This window comes from Ctenocephalides felis, unplaced genomic scaffold (assembly GCF_003426905.1).
Source record: "Ctenocephalides felis isolate EL2017-DRISC unplaced genomic scaffold, ASM342690v1 CF-g0.4_SCAFFOLD_02461, whole genome shotgun sequence".
Classification (NCBI taxonomy): Eukaryota; Metazoa; Arthropoda; class Insecta; order Siphonaptera; family Pulicidae; genus Ctenocephalides; species Ctenocephalides felis.
The window spans coordinates 41,825-57,609 of record NW_020538615.1 but is presented as its reverse complement, the minus strand read 5'-3'; the positions used below and the strand labels follow the sequence as shown (position 1 = coordinate 57,609).

At 33.2% G+C, this 15,785-nt stretch overlaps 10 non-coding genes across 10 annotated transcripts; all 10 read right to left on the bottom strand.

The window, feature by feature from the left end:
- Positions 1 to 5,435: 5,435 nt before the first annotated feature.
- On the bottom strand, positions 5,436 to 5,507 carry Trnap-cgg. Its single transcript has one exon. It is a non-coding gene; the product is annotated as a tRNA-Pro (tRNA).
- A 369-nt stretch (positions 5,508 to 5,876) lies between these two features.
- On the bottom strand, positions 5,877 to 5,950 carry Trnan-guu. Its single transcript has one exon. It is a non-coding gene; the product is annotated as a tRNA-Asn (tRNA).
- A 135-nt stretch (positions 5,951 to 6,085) lies between these two features.
- Positions 6,086 to 6,157, bottom strand: Trnap-ugg. The gene has a single exon. It is a non-coding gene; the product is annotated as a tRNA-Pro (tRNA).
- A 366-nt stretch (positions 6,158 to 6,523) lies between these two features.
- On the bottom strand, positions 6,524 to 6,595 carry Trnap-ugg. The gene has a single exon. It is a non-coding gene; the product is annotated as a tRNA-Pro (tRNA).
- A 1,049-nt stretch (positions 6,596 to 7,644) lies between these two features.
- On the bottom strand, positions 7,645 to 7,716 carry Trnap-ugg. Its single transcript has one exon. It is a non-coding gene; the product is annotated as a tRNA-Pro (tRNA).
- Positions 7,717 to 7,998: 282 nt separating this feature from the next.
- Positions 7,999 to 8,070, bottom strand: Trnap-agg. The gene has a single exon. It is a non-coding gene; the product is annotated as a tRNA-Pro (tRNA).
- Positions 8,071 to 13,195: 5,125 nt separating this feature from the next.
- On the bottom strand, positions 13,196 to 13,267 carry Trnap-cgg. The gene has a single exon. It is a non-coding gene; the product is annotated as a tRNA-Pro (tRNA).
- A 368-nt stretch (positions 13,268 to 13,635) lies between these two features.
- Positions 13,636 to 13,708, bottom strand: Trnan-guu. Its single transcript has one exon. It is a non-coding gene; the product is annotated as a tRNA-Asn (tRNA).
- A 134-nt stretch (positions 13,709 to 13,842) lies between these two features.
- Trnap-ugg lies at positions 13,843 to 13,914 on the bottom strand. Its single transcript has one exon. It is a non-coding gene; the product is annotated as a tRNA-Pro (tRNA).
- Positions 13,915 to 14,172: 258 nt separating this feature from the next.
- Trnal-aag lies at positions 14,173 to 14,243 on the bottom strand. Its single transcript has one exon. It is a non-coding gene; the product is annotated as a tRNA-Leu (tRNA).
- Positions 14,244 to 15,785: the final 1,542 nt, after the last annotated feature.

The window sequence follows — 15,785 nt, the reverse complement described above, 5'->3', positions numbered from 1 at the left end:
GGGGTAAATATTGTTTATTTATATTGAGCTTATATTGGTTTTTTATGTAGGGCAAATATTGTTTATTTATATTAATCTTATATTGGTTTTCAATATTGGGCTTATATTACTTTTGAATGGATTTTAATATTGTTTATCAATATTGGTTTTATATGGGGCCTATATTGGTTTTAATATTGGATTTATATGGGAAAATGTTAACAGAAATAAATTATAGCAATATTGGTAAAAATATATAGGCCCATAAAAGTACAATATTGCGCACGATTCGTTTCTACTAGGGATGGGCTCTTTAATTTTCCGGGATACTTTATTTTTTTGACATTCTACACATGTACTTATAAATTTTTGATCTGTCTTCTCATTTTTTGCCACTTGTAAAATTTCTAATTTTGTTATAAGTTTTTCTAGTGCCTAAATGACCACCATTAATTTGAGAAATATGTAAATCATGCAAAACTTTTTCTATTTCATCTTTTGTTAAATTTTCAATTATTTTATCTAAATAAATTTCGATTTTAATATTTGTATCTTTAAAAATATATCTTAGCATCATTCTAAAATCTTCGTAAGAAAGGTGACAAAAATTTGGAAACTGAATTGGATTAGGAATTGCCAAATAATTTATGTTCTTCTCTAACAAATATTTCTTTAAATTACATAAACAATAAAAAAAATCAGCTAGTTTTGGCTGTGAAATTTCGTCATTAACAATAGAATATATTATGTGGTTAGATGAAGATTGAATGTCTATAAAGTTTTGTTTATCTGCATCATTATTTTTCTCTAAAATGTTTTTATGTTCGAAAAGATCAAATAGACTTTGTACTTTTTCAGATACTTTTGAGGTCTTTGATACAAATATTAAAACATTTTGATTTTTAGTTATTGAAGTAATGAAATTGTTATTATTCTCTACTATGTTCATATTAAAAATAATTTTTTTTATTTACGGTATCTAAAAATGTCTGATAATCATCGCTTGGTGTAGTGGCTAAAAATGTAAACTTTGTATTTTCTTGTATTTCTTTAGTACTTTCATGAATATTTCCCGTATTTTCCTGAATATTTTTATGATCATTTTGCAATTCGAAAAATGATCTAGATAAACTGTCTGCATTTGTATTTGTTTTTCCTGCTTTATAAATAATTTCAAATTCAAACTCTTCTAGGGTTAGTCGCCAACGCATTTGTCTAGAATTCGGATTTTTACAATTATACAAATATATCAAAGGCATATGATCGGTATATAATTTGAAAGGTTTTCCGTATAAGTAAGGTCTAAAATGATTAACACTCCAAACTATTGCTAATAATTCTTTATCTATTGTGGAATAATTTAATTCGTTTTTATTCAATGTTCTAGATGCGTATGAAATTGGAAGATCAGACCGTTTACATTCTGAGATAAAACTGCTCCTATAGCTACGCCACTGGCGTCTGTTGTTACTGAAAAATCTCTATTAAATTCGGGTATTGTAAAATTGGAGGATTTATTAATTTTTCTTTTAATGTATTAAATGAAATTTCACATTGTTCGGACCAAATGAATTTTGAATTTTTCTTTAATAATTTTGTTAACGGATTCGCTATTTTTGAATAATCTTTTATAAATTTCCTATAATAACCTGATAATCCTAAAAATATTTTAATTTCTTTGGGGTTTGATGGCGTTTTAAATTCACTAACTGCTCTAATTTTTTCAGGGTCTGGTAATACACCGTCTGCGCTAATAACATGACCTAAATATGAAATTTCGTGCATTAAAAACTTACATTTATCTGGCTGCAATTTTAAATTATGTTCTCTTAATTTTTGAAATACTTCTACTAGATTATCATTATGTTCTATTAATGTTTTTCCGTAAACGATTATGTCATCCATATAAACTAGTGTTCTTATACTAATCGTTAAATCGGTAATCGTTTGTATTCGAAATGACCTAAATCTGTTGAAAATGCAGTTTTTTCTCTATCTTCTTTATTTAAAAGTACTTGATGAAAACCCTGTGCTAAATCTAACGTTGTAAAAAATCTTGAATTACCTAATTGATCAATTATATCTGTAATATTTGGTAAAGGAAATGCGTCTGACTTTGTTACTGAGTTTAATTTTCGGAAATCTACACAAATTCTCCATTTTTTATTACCTTGACTATCTGGTTTCTTAGGAACTACAATAAGAGGAAAATTCCAAAGACTTTGTGATTTTTGAATAATATCATTTTCTAACATTTGGCTAATTTGATTTTTAATTTCCTGTTTGTGAACGTGAGGTAATCTATATGGTTTAATATGAATTGGTATGACGTCTTTCTCTACGGGTATGCTATGTGTTAAAGTTTCGGTATGTGTTAACTTATCATTTTCCAAAAAAAATAAATCATTAAAGTTTCGACAGATACGTAAAATTTGTTCTTTTTCTAAATGAGTCATGTGTTCAGTTCTAATCAAATTTAAAACATTTTGAATTCTTTCGTTCTTATTTACGATTGGTTGAAAATTATTTGTATTATTAGAAGATTTTGTAAATAAACATGTTAAATCAATATCTGAATTATTATCGGGATTTTGTGTTTTCCTTTCTAAAATTTCGTAATTATCTAAATTTTCAAAGATTATGTCACTTTCACTTAAAATTTGTTCTGATTGTGTTGGATTAATAACATTTATATGTACAAAATTTTGATTCGGTTCGACTATGCAATTTCCAATAATTAAACCTGAACTTAAACATTTTGATAAGCATACTTTTGGTTCGCTAAAATTAATTTTTACTTGTAAAATTTTTTCAACTCTAGGTGGTATGACATAATCTTTTGAATTAAATAATTTTGCACAAATATTTTCATTTTCAAAATTTAACATGACTGTTTTGGATTCTATATCTATATTTGCTTTAAATTTGGTTAAAAAATCTTTCCCTATAATGCCTATTTCCCTAGTTGGTAGGTCTCTTACAACTTGGAATGGAAATTCGGTTTCTTGCCCATTAAAATTTAGTCCTAAAAATACCGCTCCTAAAGTTTTAATTGTATGGTTTGTTATACCGCCAATTTCTATACTCAATTTCGTGTAAATGGTCGAATCCAAATCTAATTGTTTTAAATCTATCAGTGAAATGTCGCTACCTGTGTCAACTAAAAATTTTGAAAAAATATCATTTGTGTTAGTAGTGGATAATTGAATAATATCAAAAGTTCTTGAATTATTTAAGAGAAAACTATTTGGAACTTGTGTTTTTATTTCGTTAATGCCCTTGTCGAAACGGGCCCCAATCCGTTTTTTGAAGTTGTTGTCTGAGGTTGTGGTTCTTGGTTGTTCGTTTCTTGAATTTGTTCATTTGTGCTATCTGTCTGACAGTAATATGCCTGTCTGTTTTCATTTGTAGGAATAAAAGATTTTGGTGGATTATAACTATTATTTCTTGGATAAAAACTTTTTCGGCTTGGATTTCTACATTCTTGAATTAAATGCCCCGGTAATTTACAGTAGCTACAAAATTTATTATTATTATTAGTACCATTATTTATGTTCGTTGAATATTTATTATTATTTTGATTTAAAAAGCATTGTGGAGATATATGTCCGCGTTTTTTACAAGTAAAGCAGATAACATTGTTGGAATTTGGATTTCTAAAACGAAATTGATTGTTAGTAAATTTTGTCGCGTTTCTAATGTTTTCTTCTTCTATGGCGAAATTATTTGCTTCAGAGATACTAGTGAATCTACAACATTTTACTAGAGTTCTTATGGGTTCTCTAAGACCATTTTCAAAAGCTTTTATGCCTACTTCAGTAAATGTTGTTTGCGTTCTGTCAGCTGAGTCTTGTCCTAGTAAGTTTATGTTTGAGTAATAAATTTGTCGTAATAGTTCTTCTATTTTGTCTCCAAAACTTTTTACAGATTCATTATATGTTTGTTTTAAACTACTCATTTCAGATAATAAACTTGCAAGAGGTCTTTTTACCGAATATTCTTTTGTTAAAAAAGCTTTTAAATTTTTCCATGATTCTATTTTCATAAATTGAATTTTTGCTAAAATATTTTTGTCTAATTTTAGTTTTATAATGGTAAGCAATTTTTCCGCTTCTGTAGGTGTTAAATCAGTATTTAATGAATCACATGCCGTAACAAATGCAGGGAGCATTGAAGGTTCTCCGTCAAAAGTTGGAATTAGAGAAATTGCCGTTTGTAAACAAAATCTTGCATCAAAAATTGATTCAATTGTGCTACTCATCATTATGTATTTGATTGAAAAGGAAAAAAAAGAAAAAAAATTAAGAAAAATACAGTAAAACAGAAGCGCAAAAATTTACAATATACAAAATATTTAAATTTAGTTTACTAACTTGGATTCCTTCTGAATATTTTCCTTTTGGTCTGGTACTTGTAGTAGTTCAAGGGACTTGCAATGTTGCACTAACACTCGTATATGCACTGAAATTTTCTAACACTTTTATTTTTTGATTTTATAACTTTTCACTTTTCTTCCACGGGTTCTATCCAGTGCGTATGTGTATTGCATCCAATGTACAACATTGTAGTAAATAATATGTTATCGATCCAATATACATTATCGTAGTAAATAATATGTGCTCGAATTTAAAGAATTGTCCGAGCTCGTCCGGAATTTAAACCCGGGACCTCCCGCACCCAAAACGGAAATCATACCCCTAGACCAACTAGCCGCCGGTTTCACCCAGTTCGTGTTTGTGTTGAATACAATGTACAACATTGTAGTAAATAATATATTTTCGATCCAGTATACAATATTGTAGTAAATAATATGTACTCGAATTTAAAGAAATGTCTGGGCTCGTCCGGGATTTGAACCCGGGACATCCCGCACCTTAAGCAGAAATCATACCCCTAGACCAACGAGCGACATATTCTACCCAGTGCGTCTTTGTGTTGCATCCAATGTACAACATGCCACGGGTTCTACTTAATAAACACATTTTACACATAATTTGCCACTTACGTTTAATATCTAAGCCAAAATCATACCCCTAGACCAACTAGCCACGGGTTTTATCCAGTGCGTGTTTGTGTTGCATACAATGTACAACATTGTAGTAAATAATATGTTCTCGATCCAATATACATTATTGTAGTAAATAATATGTAGACCAACGAGCCGCCGGTTTCACCCAGTGCGTGTTTGTGTTGGATACACTGTACAACATTGTAGTGAATAATATATTTTCGATCCAATATACAATATTGTAGTAAATAATATGTACTCGAATTTAAAGAAATGCGGGACCTCCCGCACCCTAAGCGGAAATCATACCCCAAGACCAGCGAGCCACGCGGTCTACTCGAAAAACTCTATACCAACGAGCCACGGGTTATACCCAGTGCGTGTTTGTGTTGGATCCAATGTACAACATTGTAGTAAATAATAGGCACTCGAATTTAAAGAAATGTCAGGGCTCGTCCGGGATTTGAACCCGGGACCTCCCGCACCCGAAGCGGGAATCATACCCCTAGACCAACGAGCCACGGGTTGTACCCACTGCGTATTTGTGTTGCATCCTATGTACAACATGCCACGGGTTCTACTCAATAAACACATTTTACACATGATTTGCAACTTACGTTTAATATCTAAGCCGAAATCATAACCCCAGTCCAACAAGCCACGGGTTTTATCCAGTGCATGTTTGTGTTGGAACCAATATACAACATTGTTGTAAATAATATGTTCTCGATCCAATATACAATACTGTAGTAAATAATATGTGCTCGAATTTAAAGAAATGTCCGGGCTCGTGTAAACTACATATATGATGAATAATATAATCATCAAATACTATTGGGTATAAACAATATGCATTGAATATTCCAGAGTATAAATAATAACTACTTTACGCCCCCGGGTGGGCTCGAACCACCAACCTTTCGGTTAACAGCCGAACGCGCTAGCCAATTGCGCCACGGAGGCTCTTATCGCTTCTTGATAATAGTAACACATCTCAATAAACACATTTTACACATGATTTGCCCATTGCGTGTTTGTGTTGGATCCAATGTACAACATTTTAGTAAATAATAGGCACTCGATTTTATAGAAATGTCAGGGCTCGTCCGGGATTTGAACCCGGGACCTCCCGCACCCAAAGCGGGAATCATACCCCTAGACCAACGAGCCACGAGTTGTACGCCCCCGGGTAGGTTCAATCCACCAACCTTTCGGTTAAACTTTAAATATTACTAATGAAAAGGCGTTTGTTCGTTACTTAATTAACTAACCTATATTTACATTTAATAATCACTTATCCTAAAACATTGCTTATTCTAACATGGAACTTATATCTACACTAATCTGTAACCCATGTTGCATCCAATGTACATCATTGTAGTAAATAATATGTACTCGAATTCAAAGAAATGTCCGGGCTCGTCCGGGATTTGAACCCGGGACATCCGCACCTTAAGCAGAAATCATTCCCCTAGATCAACGCTCCAAATAAAACATTGTAGTAAATAATAAGTACTCGATTTTGAAGAAATGTCCGGGCTCGTCCGGGATTTGAACCCGGGACCTCCCGCACCCAAAGCGGAAATCATACCCCTAGACCAACGAGCGACATACTCTACCCAGTGCGTGTTTGTGTTTCATCCAATGTACAACATTGTAGTAAATAGTATGTGCTCGAATTTAAAGGAACCTCCCAGACCCTAAGCGGAAATTATACCCCAAGACCAGCGAGCCACGCGGTCTACTCAATAAACCTCTATACCAACGAGCCACGCGCTATACTCAATAAACACATTTTACATATGATTTGCCACTTACGTTATTATCTAAGCCAAAATCATACCCCTAGACCAACTAGCCACGGGTTCTATCCAGTGCGTATTTGTATTGCATCCAATGTACAACATTGCAGTAAATAATATGTTCTCGATCCAATGTACAACATTGTAGTAAATAATATGTGCTCGAATTTAAAGAATTGTCCGAGCTCATCCGGAATTTAAACCCGGGACCTCCCGCACTCAAAATGGAAATCATACCCCTAGACCAACTAGCCGCCGGTTTCACCCAGTTCGTGTTTGTGTTGAATACAATGTACAACATTGTAGTAAATAATATATTTTCGATCCAGTATACAATATTGTAGTAAATAATATGTACTCGAATTTAAAGAAATGTCTGGGCTCGTCCGGCGTTTGAACCCGGGACATCCCGCACCTTAAGCAGAAATCATACCCCTAGACCAACGAGCGATATATTCTACCCAGTGCGTCTTTGTGTTGCATCCAATGTACAACATGCCACGGGTTCTACTTAATAAACACATTTTACATATGATTTGCCACTTACGTTTAATATCTAAGCCGGAATCATAACCCTAGACCAACAAGCCACGAGTTTTATTCAGTGCGTGTTTGTGTTGGAACCAATGTACAACATTGTTGTAATTAATATGTTTTCGGTCCAATATACAATACTGTAGTAAATAATATGTGCTCGAATTTAAAGATATGTCCGGGGCTCGTCCGGTATTTATCCCGGTATCTCCCGCACCCAAAGCGGGAATCAGACCCCTAGACTGCCCACTGCGTGTTTGTGTTGGATCCAATGTACAACATTGTAGTAAATAATAGGCACTCAAATTTAAAGAAATGTCCGGGCTCGTCCGGGATTTGAACCCGGGACCTCCCGCACCCAAAGCGGGAATCATACCCCTAGACCAACGAGCGACATACTCTGCCCAGTGCGTGTTTGTGTTGCATCCAATGTACAACATTATAGTAAATAATATATTCTCGATCCAATATACATTATTGTAGTAAATAAAATGTGCTCGAATTCAAAGAAATGCCCGCGCTCGTGCAGGATTTGAACCCGGGACCTTCCCTACCCAAAGCGGGAATCATACCCCTGGACGAACGAACCACATGTTCTACCCAGTGCGTGTTTGAGTTGCATCCAATGTTCAACATTGTAGTAAATAAGATGTGCTCGAATTTAAAGAAAAGTCCGGGTTCGTCCGGGATTTGAACCCGGGACCTCCCGCACCCTAAGCGGAAATCATACCCCTAGACCAACAAGCCACGCGGTACACTCAACAAACACATTTTACACATGATTTGCCACTTACGTTTATTATTTAAGCCAAAATCATACCCCTAGACCAACTCGCCACAGGTTCTATACAGTGCGTGTTTGTGTTGCATCCAATGTACAACATTGTAGTACCCAACGCTGTACCCCCATGTAATACATAATATGCGCTCCAATTGAAAGAAATGCCCGCGCTCGTCCAGGATTTGAACCCGGGACCTACCCACCCAAAGCAGGAATCATACCCCTAGACCAACTAGCCACGGGTTCTATCCAGTGCGTGTTTGTGTTGCATCCAATGTACAACATTATAGTAAATAACATATTCTCGATCCAATATACTGTTGGGCACCGCGTTGATGAACAGAAAGAGCTGTTGGCGCCGCTATATGCAAATCGGTGTTGTTGCTCTGGACCTTCCGGAGTTCCTGAAACTTACTTGATGAAAATACTTGAGATTGATAAATGAAAAGACTATTTCAAAAACTTCACTTTATTTCACTTTAAGTACAAGGAACTCGGAGGTATTGGAAGAGAAGTGTTTGCCCGGCGACCGACAGATTAAGACTGATTTATTTCATAATTATTAAAACTAAAATCCTTTGAAACGTAGTGGGGATTTGTCTCAAATATTCTATGCAACGAAAAGGACAAGTAATGAATTTAGCTGATTAAACAAAATGTTATTCATGCGAACTTGGTGAGAATTGTTAACTAGGCGGAATGTCGATAATATGATCTTGCTGAGATTTGTCGACGTAGATTTATGATTTCGTGAGAGAATGTGTAATGTCAGCTACTACGCAATAGTCTGAGAAGAGTTATTATGAACCGTTAATATCAGCTAAAGCTCAGGGGTTCTAAGATTTCAGTCTGGACTTGTTAGGAATCTAATATTATGACAGTGGTTAGCAACTTGTAATATCAGGGGTGTACAACACCTCCCTCGCCAATGTAGCGACTCAGGGCGCTACCGTAAAAAAACTGACACCAAAAGACAAAAAAAATATTATTCAATTCAAGAAAAATAAATAACAAAAATCGCAACAATTCATTAGATTTGACTAAAAAAGTATTAAATATCACGAAAAGGGAAAAAAAAATTTTAATCCCCAATACGTTTGAACAGTAATCTTGAATATTCTTAAATTAGCTTTTAGATTTAAATTGAAAATAAAAGATAGAATTAGAAAATGAAATGGAAGTTCAATTTTCTTTAACTAATAATTCTATAAAATTATAAATTTATTCAAGATATTTTCTAAATTTACCTAAAACTTGAAATAATTACTCATTAAACATTAACTGAATCATTAACTTTTGCAATAAAATCTAAATTAATACTTGAATTTGTTTAGGTAAATTTAAAATTACAATTATTATTTAATTCAAGGAATCATTATCAAAATTATGTTCACTATTTGTATACTACATTAAAAAAAAATCAATAAAATCAATTGATAATCAATAATCAATAATCAATAATTAATATTCAATAATCAATTGTCAATAATTAATAATTAATAATCAATATTCAATCAATCAATAATTGATAACTAATAATCAATAAGTCAACAATGGATTTTTTTTGGAAATCAATAATTAATGATTGATTATCAATAATCTATTATGCTATATTTAATAATCATAAATCAACTATTTAAATTTAATAAGAATGTAATAAATTCAAAATTATCCCTTAAAAATTGATAATGATATGATAATTACGAAAGATTGTAAGGTTCAACTTATAATTAATTTATGTTTGTAGTAGAAAATTAAAATTTTAATATCTATTTCATATATTATACAACTAAGATAAAACTATATTATATATTATTTTCTAATTTATTGCAGGATTTGGACTTTCTCTTCTCAATTCTATATCATTACTTACATTTCCTTCGATATTAGTATTGGTTTCATTGATAGTTCTTTTAAAAATATTTCTTATGATCGATTTGAATTTAAATACGATAAAAGCTAAAATTATTAATGAAATTGGTATTATCCAATAAAAAATATGATTTGATCTTAGTTGTACTTCCTCTAAATCAATATGTGAATTTCGTTTAAAATCTTCTATGTTTTTACTTAATTTATATAATTCTGGTATTACGTCTTTATGTTCTAAATTCTTTATATACTTTGGTATTTGTGGTACAGTATTATTATGTATTTCCATATTTATAATATTACTCATATCTACTTTTGAAATATAGTTAAGTTGGGTTGTAATTAAGATTTTAAAATTTTCTTTTGTATGCAATTTTGTAAATCTATTTTGTGCTTTACAGCCTGGTTTTAATTTTAATTTCCCGATTTGTGACAAAAGTATTGATTTTCTTGTATTGTTGCAACTTATATCAATAATGTCTTTACTTGGAAAAATATAGATCCATGAATTTGGAAAAGATAATTGCAAAAATAATGGATGAGTAATATTAAAAATTCTCTTATTGCATGTTGAAGGTACATTCAAATTTGGAAGAAATAGTTCTATTTCACATTCATTATTATGACCATTATAAATAGATATAGGTTTATTTTGTTCACAAATTAATTTTTCATCCAGTTTTATACAACTATTTAAATATAATTCGTTACAAAAAAAATACTCGTGTATATCGGAATCTATCACTATTATATGCTCTTTTGGAATTAAAACAGAATAAATATTTTGATGTATTAACTTTGGAATTACTGAAATTTTATAAACATTATAATTTTTTGGTGTAATAATCGGAATTATCAATAGAAAATTTAATTTATTATTAAAGAAATATATATGAGTTTCAATGGATTTATATAATTTTTGAATATTTAGTGATTGTACATCAAAAGGTAATCTAAGAGCTATAGGTAAATTTAAATTTATGTGTTGTAATTCTTTATAAAAAATTTCGTTCGAAAAAATATATGGATGTAATTTGCCTTCCATAGAGCTTATAATAATTTCAACGATTTTTGATTGTGTTACTTGGTATTCATTTATAATATTTGTGAACAATATAAAGACACTATTCAGAGTTGTTATGATATTATTGGTTTTAACATCTTTTCCCAATTCATAAAATTTATTTGTGTTTTCTGTTAATTGTTTTGAAACATAATTCATATTTTCTGTACTGTTTTGAAAATAAGCTAATTGAGACTCAAAAATAGATGATTGTTGCTTTGCAAGTTCTAGAATATGATTTTGATTATTTTGTAAAGTTTTAATTTGGGCATCGTAATAAATAGCATCATCTTCATTTAATGTACCAAAAAGTGTTTTAGATATAGAACCAATAATATTCACTAAAGCTCTTTTTGATATTCTGTTATCTATTCCTAGCATTTTTTGAATCAATTTATTTTGAATTTGAATGTTGTTACAATCTACTTCCATTTGTTTTAATATTGTATGGCATTCTAAAATTTTGGAGACATTGCAAAGTTCTTTTGTTTGATCATAAATATTAATAATGTATTTAAATTGTGTTCTAAATTCTGATAAATCTACATACGTTAATAGTTTCCATTTAGAATTATATAAATTAATTGTTGTAACATGTTCGTAATAAAATCTCGAGTAGTTTGTCATTTGTTCCATTTCGTAGTCAGGTTCGAGTTGTCCGTAAGCCAAAAATATCATACTGAGGATAATTATAATATTCATTCCTAAAATAGATAGAGATAGATTAAAATTGGTTGTTTTTGTGAAATTAATTCACACGGGGTGGAAGAAAAAGAAAGTATAGTAAAACAATAAAAGGAAATATAGTTGTTCTATCCATGTGTAAGGGGGTTTGCATATTAAAAAATATACTCTGGTTTCATGGAATTAGAACGTCGGCACTCCAAAACTATCTTAGAGTGGCGACACCAATCAATTTGGTCAATAAGGGTTTTTGAAGTTCAATATATAATTCACTTCGTTTTTTTTTTCATAACATATATAATTATGTATCATAATAAGGTTTGAATTCTTTAATTCACCATGTAAATATAACTTTAGGTATTCAAATAATTTTAAAAGTACCATATCATTAATAATACCATTAATATTAAATGATGATAGCTCTGATTATTAATCTGTTTAAACAATATGTTGAAATTACTTTGCTGCATTAACTAAGATCAACATTCCCAAATAATATGTTGAAAATATGTATCGCAAACCAAAATATGTACCAATAGTACGTTGGCAGTAAAACACCGCTGTCACAACGACCAAATAATATGTTGAAAAGAAAAAAAAAATGAAAAAATTGGTATGCTAAGACAACAAAAATACTATTGGTTTGGTGTGAAGATTTTCAATTTATTATTATGTACTTGTACAGGTTTGTTATTAATAAGTATGGTACTGTTTATATCATCTGTTTTTAATATTTTATAAGGACCTTTAAATAATGGCATTAATTTTTAACATTGTAGTAAATAATATATTTTCGATCCAGTATACAATATTGTAGTAAATAATATGTACTCGAATTTAAAGAAATTCTGAGCTCGTCCGGGATTTGAACCCGGGACATCCCGCACCTTAAGCAGAAATCATACCCCTAGACCATACGAGCGACATATTCTACCCAGTGCGTCGTTTGTGTTTGCATCCAATGTACACATGCCACGGGTTCTACTTAATAAACACATTTTACACATGATTTGCCACTTACGTTTAATATCTAAGCCAAAATCATACCCTAGACCAACTAGCCACGGGTTTTTATCCAGTGCGTGTTTTGTGATTTTATACAATGTACAACATTGTAGTAAATAGATGTTCTCGATCCAATATACATTATTGTAGTAAATAATATGTAGACCAACGAGCCGCCGGTTCACCCAGTGCGTGTTGTGCTGGATACACTGTACAACATTGTAGTGAATAATATATTTCGATCCAATATACAATATTGTAGTAATATAATATGTACTCGAATTTAAAAAAAATGCGGGACCTCCCGCACCCTAAGCGGAATCATACCCCAAGACCAGCGAGCCACGCGGTCTACTCGAAAAACTCTATACCAACGAGCCACGGGTTATACCCAGTGCGTGTTGTGTGGTGATCCAATGTACAACATTGTAGTAAATAATAGGCACCTCGAATTTAAAGAAATGTCAGGGCTCGTCCGGGATTTGAACCCGGGACCTCCCGCACCCGAAGCGGGAATCATACCCCTAGACCAACGAGCCACGGTTGTACCCACTGCGTATTTGTGTTGCATCCTATGTACAACATGCCACGGGTTCTACTCAAAAACACATTTTACACATGATTTGCAACTTACTTTTAATATCTAAGCCGAAATCATAACCCCAGTCCAACAAGCCACGGGTTTTATCCAGTGCATTTTGTGTTGGAACCAATGTACAACATTGTTGTAAATAATATGTTCTCGATCCAATATACAATACTGTAGTAAATAACATGTGCTCGAATTTAAAGAAATGTCCGGGCTCGTGTAAACTACATATATGATGAATAATATAATCATCAAATACTATTGGGTATAAACAATATGCATTGAATAGTCCAGAGTATAAATAATAACTACACTTTACGCCCCCCGGTGGGCTCGAACCACCAACCTTTCGGTTAACAGCCGAACGCGCTAGCCATTGCGCCACGGAGGCTCTTATCGCTTCTTGATAATAGTAACACATCTCAATAAACACATTTTACACATGATTTGCCCATTGCGTGTTTGTTTGGATCCAATGTACAACATTTTAGTAAATAATAGGCACTCGATTTTATAGAAATGTCAGGGCTCGTCCGGGATTTGAACCCGGGACCTCCCGCACCCAAAGCGGGAATCATACCTCTAGACCAACGAGCCACGAGTTGTACCCACGAGTTGTACGCCCCCGGGTAGGTTCAATCCACCAACCTTTCGGTTAAACTTTAAATATTACTAATGAAAAGGCGTTTGTTCGTTACTTAATTAACTAACCTATATTTACATTTAATAATCACTTATCCTAAAACATTGCTTATTCTAACATGGAACTTATATCTACGCTAATCTGTAACCCATGTTGCATCCAATGTACATCATTGTAGTAAATAATATGTACTCGAATTCAAAGAAATGTCCGGGCTCGTCCGGGATTTGAACCCGGGACATCCGCACCTTAAGCAGAAATCATACCCCTAGACCAACGATCCAAATAAAACATTGTAGTAAATAATAGGTACTCGAATTTGAAGAAATGTCCGGGCTCGTCCGGGATTTGAACCCGGGACCTCCCGCACCCAAAGCGGAAATCATACCCCTAGACCACGAGCGACATACTCTAACCCTACTGCGTGTTTGTGTTTCATCCAATGTACAACATTGTAGTAAATAGTATGTGCTCGAATTTAAGGAACCTCCCAGACCCTAAGCGGAAATTATACCCCAAGACCAGCGAGCCACGCGGTCTACTCAATAAACTCCTATACCAACGAGCCATGCGCTATACTCAATAAACACATTTTACATATGATTTGCCACTTACGTTATTATCTAAGCCAAAATCATACCCCTAGACCAACTAGCCACGGGTTCTATCCAGTGCGTATTTGTATTGCATCCAATGTACAACATTGCAGTAAATAATATGTTCTCGATCCAATGTACAACATTGTAGTAAATAATATGTGCTCGAATTTAAAGAATTGTCCGAGCTCATCCGGAATTTAAACCCGGGACCTCCCGCACTCAAAATGGAAATCATACCCCTAGACCAACTAGCCGCCGGTTTCACCCAGTTCGTGTTTGTGTTGAATACAATGTACAACATTGTAGTAAATAATATATTTTCGATCCAGTATACAATATTGTAGTAACAATATGTACTCGAATTTAAAGAAATGTCTGGGCTCGTCCGGGATTTGAACCCGGGACATCCCGCACCTTAAGCAGAAATCATACCCCTAGACCAACGAGCGATATATTCTACCCAGTGCGTCTTTGTGTTGCATCCAATGTACAACATGCCACGGGTTCTACTCAATAAACACATTTTACACATGATTTGCCACTTACGTTTAATATCTAAGCCGGAATCATAACCCTAGACCAACAAGCCACGAGTTTTATTCAGTGCGTGTTTGTGTTGGAACCAATGTACAACATTGTTGTAATTAATATGTTTTCGGTCCAATATACAATACTGTAGTAAATAATATGTGCTCGAATTTAAAGATATGTCCGGGGCTCGTCCGGTATTTAGCCCGGTATCTCCCGCACCCAAAGCGGGAATCAGACCCCTAGACTGCCCACTGCGTGTTTGTGTTGGATCCAATGTACAACATTGTAGTAAATAATAGGCACTCAAATTTAAAGAAATGTCCGGGCTCGTCCGGGATTTAAACCCGGGACCTCCCGCACCCAAATCATACCCCTAGACCAACGAGCGACATACTATGACCAGTGCGTGTTTGTGTTGCATCCAATGTACAACATTATAGTAAATAATATATTCTCGATCCAATATACATTATTGTAGTAAATAATATGTGCTCGAATTCAAAGAAATGCCCGCGCTCGTGCAGGATTTGAACCCGGGACCTCCCCTACCCAAAGCGGGAATCATACCCCTGGACCAACGAACCACATGTTCTACCCAGTGCGTGTTTGTGTTGCATCCAATGTTCAACATTGTAGTAAATAAGATGTGCTCGAATTTAAAGAAAAGTCCGGGTTCGTCCGGGATTTGAACACGG